Below are 7,801 nucleotides of genomic sequence, written 5' to 3'. Positions count from 1 at the left end.
CAAAGAGCGACCGACTGAGCATGGGGAAGTTGCCTATATATCATTCATGTGATGAAGGCCCATGGATGATAGTGTGACTGCTTTGTTGACTTTTGGTTATATGACAATTTGATCAGAACCGTCAAATTTTTATTTATATAAAAAAATGGTTTTGGGTCTTGCATGCATTAAGATCATTAATAGGTTTGTATTGGAAAAATAAAAGTTCTTAATTGCATCTTTATTTGTCATAATGGCTTCACTTCCCCCAAATCCAATAGAGTCTTGTGTCATTATTGAAAATGATAAATTGGAGCCAAAGGGTTAATTAGTCAATTGAGGAAAACAATTGCTAACTTTCCAACTAGAAGATTAATTCATAAAGGCTGATTAATCATTTTCTTTATTATTATTATTGACTAAATATAAAATTAGATATTTCTTTCTTTAAACGATAGTCAAGATTTTCCTTTTTATTAGTCTATGATGATTATAGGTAATATATGTTCTAAAGATTTTTAATCATTTGACAATGAAAGATTAAACACATTTGCAGATGTTTGAATTTAAGACCTCTAAATACAACAACCATCTCTTTAACCAGGTGGCTTGGTTCGTACAATAATACTCAAAATTTAAAATTTGATGATATAAATAAAATAAATCAAAATAAAAATATCACTTTTATTGTCACACCCCAATTTCTGGGGGCAAATATAAATAAAAGAAAATTTAGAATTTCAAATTATTTAAGTAAATTTAAGGGTCTAAATTGCAAGTTTTAGAAACTTGCAGCTCAGTTTTGAAACTCTAGGAAGTTCAAGGACTTAACCTTGAATTTTCTCATTTTCCTTGATAGTAAAAAATAAATATCAGAAACCCCTCCCTCGTGATCCCAAAATTTCATACTCAAACCCTAATCGTCGCCTCTACATCGCGATTCGCTCTGATCCGACCGCCTTTGTCGCGCTCTGTTGCAACCAGTCAAACCGACGTCCTCCGACGAGCAGTCCCTAACTGTCAACGATCCTGTTGAAAACATTTTGATGTTTCGATATAACAAATTAAATGTTATTGGATTTTAAGATTTTATAATCATTTTTAATGTATATTCAATTAAATTATTCGAATATCAAAATATTACTCCAAGTTTTTCAATGTCAATTTCAAATCCTTACTTAAGTGTAAAATTATGTTTTAAACCTTAAAATATTTTTGAAACAAATATTACAAAGTATTTCGAGCCTTAATCGAGCAAAAAATATTTTCCTTATAAAAGGGCTTCAAGAAAAACCAAATTGCCTAGAGGGTACCGATACCCCTATGCAAAATTTGGCTCAGAGAAAAACAAAATATCCTATGGGTACCGATACACCTAGCCATTTAACGGTCGAAATATTTGAATTTTACACTGCATGTACCGATACCCTATGGAGGGGTGCCGATACCCCACGCTCCCAACAGCATTTTTCTAGTGGAGTTTCACACTATAACAGCTCTAACATCACCCCAAATGGATTCCAAACGGCTAGAATCAATCTAAGGGGTATTTAAACAAGTTCTAAAGCCATTGATAAAAAAAACAAGAAACAAGAATTGAGAGAGAAACAAGAGAGAAAGCATCAAACATCAAGTTTGTGCATTTCAAGCCAATTTTGCTTCAATATTCATTTTGCTTTCAAGAACACATATTGTGCTCATTTGTAATCATCTTTGAGTGTTCTTTTCTTGTTCTAGAATTGTGCAAACGTTTTACCTTGTGAGGTTTTCTTGTAAGTTAGCAAATTTGTGTATTTCTCTTTGGGAGAGTGTTCTCAAGAATTTGGGGTATAATTCTTGAGGGAGTTGTAAGGTTACTCTTTGTCCTCAAAAGAAAGAACAAATTAGTGAATTTGTTGGAAAATCCTTAGTGTGGATATCTAAGATAGTGTACTTAGACTTTGGTTGAGAAAGTCGAACCACTCTAAATCACTGTGCAAATATTTTCTATTTTTTGCAAGAGCTTCCACAAAAATTTTAACTGCCAATTCACCCCCTCTTGACTATTTTGTTGATCGATTAACTCAATAATTGGTATCAGAGCCTCACTCATTTGAAGGTTTAATCGCCTCTTGAGTCGATTCGGGAAGAGTTATATCGATATTCAAGTCATCAATAACCTCTACTTCAAACTTCAACTTTGGTCTTGATTCATTGCCCATCAACAAGCCTTCTTTCTTCAATGGAGCTAATTATGCTTATTGGAAGAATATAATGATGTACTTCATTCAAGCAAGTGACATGGGAGCATGAAATATCATAGAAGACGGATACATCAAACCTTCCACTCATTCAAGATTGTGGAGTGAAGGAGAGTCAAGAATGTTCCAGCTCAACTCAAAGGTTATCCATATTATATTTTTTTTGCTCTTAGACCAGATGAATACGAGAGAGTTTCATCTTGTACAACCGCCAGAGAGATATGGGATAAACTATAAGTCACTCATGAAGGTACAAATGAGGTAAAAGAATCTAAAATTAGTCTTCTAACTCATATCTATGAAAATTTTAGGATGAAACCGAATGAAGATATCAAAGCTATGATGGATAGATTTTGCACGATTTTCAATGGTCTCAAATCATATGGAGAGATTATTCCAAACGAGAAGCTTATGAGGAAGTTACTCTAATCTCTTCCAAAAGTTTGGCAATCAAATAAGACGACGATCATCGAGGCTAAAAATTTAAAATCTTTAACCCTCGATGAGCTTATTGGTTCTCTCCTCACGAATGAAATGATGCTTAAAGAAGAGGAAGACCTTGAGAAAAGAGACTAGCCAAAGAAAGAGACTAAGAAGAAGAAGAGTGTTGGAGTTGCTCTTAAATTCACAAAGGATGAGAGTGATTCGGATGAAGATGACGATGACGAGGAAATGAAATTGTTTGCCAAACGGTTCAGAAAATTGATGAAGCCAAACTGAGGAAGAAAATTAAAACGAAATGAAGGCTTCAAAAATGAACCAAAAGAGAATGACCCTATCATTTGCTATGAATGCAAAAAAACTGGGGCATGTCAAATATGATTGGCTATAATTGAAGAAAAAGGGTCAATCAAAGAATAAGCACAAGGCTCACGTGGCTACGTGGAGTGATAACGAAGGTTCCGATGAAGAGGAACAAGAAGTAGCAAACTTGTGCTAGATGGCATTTGGGGAGGATTCTCAGGTAACCTCTAACTCATCCAATTTTGAAGATTATTCTTTTGATGAGTTGGTAGAGGAATATACTGGGTTGGCTTCGGATTATGAGAAATTATATTTAAAATACAAAAATGATATTTCAAATTGAAAAAAGAAAATGATCTCATATCCAAGACCAACATTGATCTTGAAAGTAAAATTAAGATTTGCAAATCAAACTAAATGAGTTTGAAAAGAAAAATATTGATTTTCATAATTTACTTTCAAGAGTGAATGATGATCATCAAAAGAAAATTGATGATCTTAAAGCTTCTTTTGATAAAGTTGGAACAAAACATTTTGAAAATGGAGAAAATTCAAAATCCAACTTTGTTAGAAAAAGTTTTAAAAACTACAATCATAGAGGTCCCCGTAGAACCTCTAATGAAAAAATCGTTAGAAGTATATGGGTTCCTAAAGAAATCATTACTACTAAAGATAAGGATATACTACACAAATGGATACCTAAGGGGACTAGAATTTTGGAGACTAATAAATATGGACCCAAAAGAATTTGAGTACCAAATATCAAAAATTAATTTATGTTTATAGGGAAATGAGCATTGCTACATGGCACGGGAAACGAGTTCAAACTCATGGTACCTTGATAGTGGATGCTCAAGACACATGACCAGAGACAAGAGCCGGTTCATAGAGCTTAACGACAAAAATGAAGGAGAAGTGACTTTTGGTGATAATTCAAAAGGTCACATTGAAGGTATAGGTACAATATGTAATACCTCTTCCATACAAATTTAAAATATTTTATATGTGAATGAGTTGAAGCATAATCTATTGAGTATTAGTCAATTATGTGATAAGGGATACAATGTCATGTTTGAAACTAATGGTTGTAAAGTCATTGACATTGCATCTAATCGGATTATGCTTATTGGTCATAGAATAGGAAACATTTACATGGTGCATTTAGATTCCATAAATATGACTAACGAGTGCCTAGTTGCTAAAGATGAACATGATAGTTGGTTATGGCATAGGAGACTAGGACATACTAGCATGAGTGTTTTACAATGATTAATTCAAAGAGATTTAGTAAGAGGGTTACCAAAGCTAAAATTTGATAATGATAAAATCTGTTATGCTTGTGCTAAAGGAAAACATAGAAGAGCTTCCTTTAAGTCCATTAATGATGTATCAACTAGTAGAGTATTACAATTGATCCATATAGATCTTTTTGGGCCAATTAGGACTGTTAGCTTGGAAGGAAAATAATATTGCTTTGTATTGGTAGATGATTATTCTAGATATACTTGGGTTATATTCTTAAGTACTAAAGATGAAGCATTAGAAAAATTCATCACGTTTTCAAAAAAATCCAAAATGAAAAAGGTTACTCCATAACTAGTGTTAGGAGTGATCATGGTACTGAATTTGAAAATCTTGAATTTACTGGTTTTTGTAATTCTAATGGTATTAGCCATACTTTTTCAGCACCAAGAACCCCTCAACAAAATGGAGTTGTTGAGAGGAAAAATTGAACTTTAAAAGAAATGGTTAGAACCATGCTTTGTGAAAACGATTTGCCAAAATATTTTTGAGGGAAAGCCACAAATACCTCTTGTTATGTTATAAACCGAGTAATGATTAGGCCAATTTTAAAGAAAACTCCATATGAACTTTTCAAAAATAAAAAGCCTAACATTAGTTATTTTCATCATTTTGGATGTAAATGTTTTGTTTTAAACAACAGTAAAGAAACTCTTGGCAAATTTGGTGTTAAAAGTGATGAAGGAATTTTTCTGGGTTATTCTTTAAATTCTAAAGCTTATCGGGTATTTAATAAAAGAACTTTAGTTGTAGAAGAGTCTATACATGTTGTTTTCGATGATAATCCCCTTCTGATGAATGATTCTTGTGTGAATGATCATATAGGTATTGTAAAAGCAAATAATGTTAGACATGACGTTGGAGAACCATCATCAAAGGAAGAAACAAAAGATGAGGAAACTCATGATGTTCTTGAGAATCCAACCATTGAAGAAAGGGAAGTATCTTATCCAAGGGAATACAACTATGTCAAGGATGGTGAAATTATAGGTGATCCATCCAAAGGGGTAACAACTTGATATTCTCTTAGAAATATTTGTAATTATGTTGCATTTATCTCATGCATAGAGCCTAAGAATATTAAAGAAGCATTAAATAATGAACATTGGATTATGGCTATGCAAGAAAAGTTAAATCAATTTGAGAGAAGTAAAGTATGGACATTAGTTGAAAGGCCTAGTAATAAATCTACTGTAGGTACTAGATGGGTATTTAGGAATAAAATTGATGAGAGTGGTAATATAGTGAGGAACAAGGCTAGACTTGTTGCTCAAGGCTATACTCAAGAAGAGAGCATATATTATGATGAAACATACGCTCCCGTAGCTAGGATGGAAGCAATTAGAATGTTATTAGCATTTTCATGTTTCAATGAATTTAAATTATTTCAAATGGATGTTAAAAGTGCATTTTTAAATAGTTTTATAAAAGAAGAAGTGTATTTGGAACAACCTCCTGGTTTTGAAGATTCAAAAGTTTCGGATCATGTTTTTAAATTGACAAAAGCGCTTTATGGTTTAAAACAAACTCCTAGAGCTTGGTATGAAAGATTGTCAAATTTTTTAATTGAGAAAGGTTTTTCAAAAGGGAAGGTAGACACTACATTGTTTTTAAAATATAAAGGTAAAGATTTATTAGTAGTTCAAATTTATGTTGATGATATAATATTTGGTTCTACTAATAATGCTCTTTGCCAAGAATTTTCTAAGCTAACGCAGAGTGAATTTGAGATGAGCATGATGGGGGAGCTCTCATTTTTCTTGGGACTCCAAATCAAGCAAAGAAAAGATGACATTTTCATCAATCAAGCAAAATACATCAAGGATATGCTCAAGAAATTTGTATTGGAAAATGGGAAACCTCATGCCACTCCAATGAGATCATCAACAAAGCTTGACAAAGATGAAGGAGGTAAATGTGTGGATGTTAAATTATATAGATCCATTATTGGCTCTTTGTTTTATCTAATCACAAGTAGACCAGACATTATGTTTAGTGTTTGCTTATGTACTAGATTCCAATCATGCCCTAAGGAATCACATTTACAAGCTGTTAAGAGAATCTTTAGATACCTTAAGGATAATCCTAGTTTAGGACTTTCGTATCCTATAGACTCTAGCTTTATCTTACATACCTTCTCTGATGCGGATTATAGAGGATGCAAAATAGATAGGAAAAACACCTCTGATACTCGCAAATTCCTAGGAAATATGATGATTTCTTGGTTTTCAAAGAAACAAAATTATGTTGCATTATCTACCATTGAAGCAGAATACATTTCAGCCGGTAGTTGTTGTACACAAGTTTTATGTATGAAACAACAACTTTTAGATTATGGAATTGAAGTAGGTATCATACCTATCAAGTGTGACAATACTAGTGCTAATTGTCTCACTAAAAATCCCATCCAACACTCTATAACTAAGCATATTGAAATTAGACATCATGTCACTAAAGAAGATGTAGTTCTAGAATTTGTTGATACTTTGCACCAATTAGTGGATATTTTGCACCAATTAGTGGATATTTTTACAAAACCTTTAGATAAAGAAAGATTTTGGACATTTAGGAGAGAATTAGGTTTAACTGACCTATCTTCACTCAGTGTTTAAAATAATTTTTTTGGCACTTTTAATTATAAATGGAAAATGCTTATAACTCTTTTGATTGCATTCTTTGCTATTAGTTAGGGGGAGTTTATGATTCTTAGTGAAAATTAATTATATGTTCAAATAATGTTTAAGGATAAATTTGATTGATTGAACATAGTTAATTTTTGTAATATGAGTTGCCAATACCACTAGAGCAAATTAATTAAGCATTTTGAGTGTTTAAATACATATTTTTTTTAATTTTTATATGCGCTAGGTATCGATACCCCCTTTGAATGGGTACCAATACCCCCTTCGGGTTTTGGTTTTTAAATCACCAAAACCCCATTCGTGCAAAAACTCTCCCCTCTCTAGACACTTACTGTATGCCCCATCTCTCAAACCCAACTCTCATTTTTTCCTAAAATCAACGGTTTCAAGTCGAATTTCACTAAGTTTTCAACTCCTAAACCTACTAACATCATTAATTTCGTGCAAACAACATCACATTCTCACTCAATCTTCAAATTTCAAGGTAACTTTTCTAAAAAACCCTATTTTCTTGATCTTGAACATATGACTAGTTTAAATTAGTTCTAAGTTGAAATAGTGATCGGGCATTGCTTAGATTTTGATTTAAGAGAAGGATCTACAACCAATTTAATCAAAAACACAAGATTTGATAAAAAAAATTCAAAATTTCGAAATTAATAAAAAAAATGTATGTTTTTTATTTTAAAATTGTTGTTTTTTTTTATTTAATTGTGTTTTGAAAACTACATTGATTTTCAAACACTGATCTCAAACAAAGTTTTCAAAATTGCCATTAGGATTGTTTTAGAGAACCTTGATATATTGAGGACTCATTTGAGTTTTGGGAATTGATTGTATTGCAGGTATCTATTCTGATTTCTTGAACCATGTCTCATAAATGCCATAGGTCAT

Source organism: Hibiscus syriacus, unplaced genomic scaffold (genome assembly GCF_006381635.1).
Source record: "Hibiscus syriacus cultivar Baekdansim isolate YM2019G1 unplaced genomic scaffold, ASM638163v2 tig00006570_pilon, whole genome shotgun sequence".
Lineage (NCBI taxonomy): Eukaryota > Viridiplantae > Streptophyta > Magnoliopsida > Malvales > Malvaceae > Hibiscus > Hibiscus syriacus.
Note: the sequence above shows the minus strand (reverse complement) of the source record.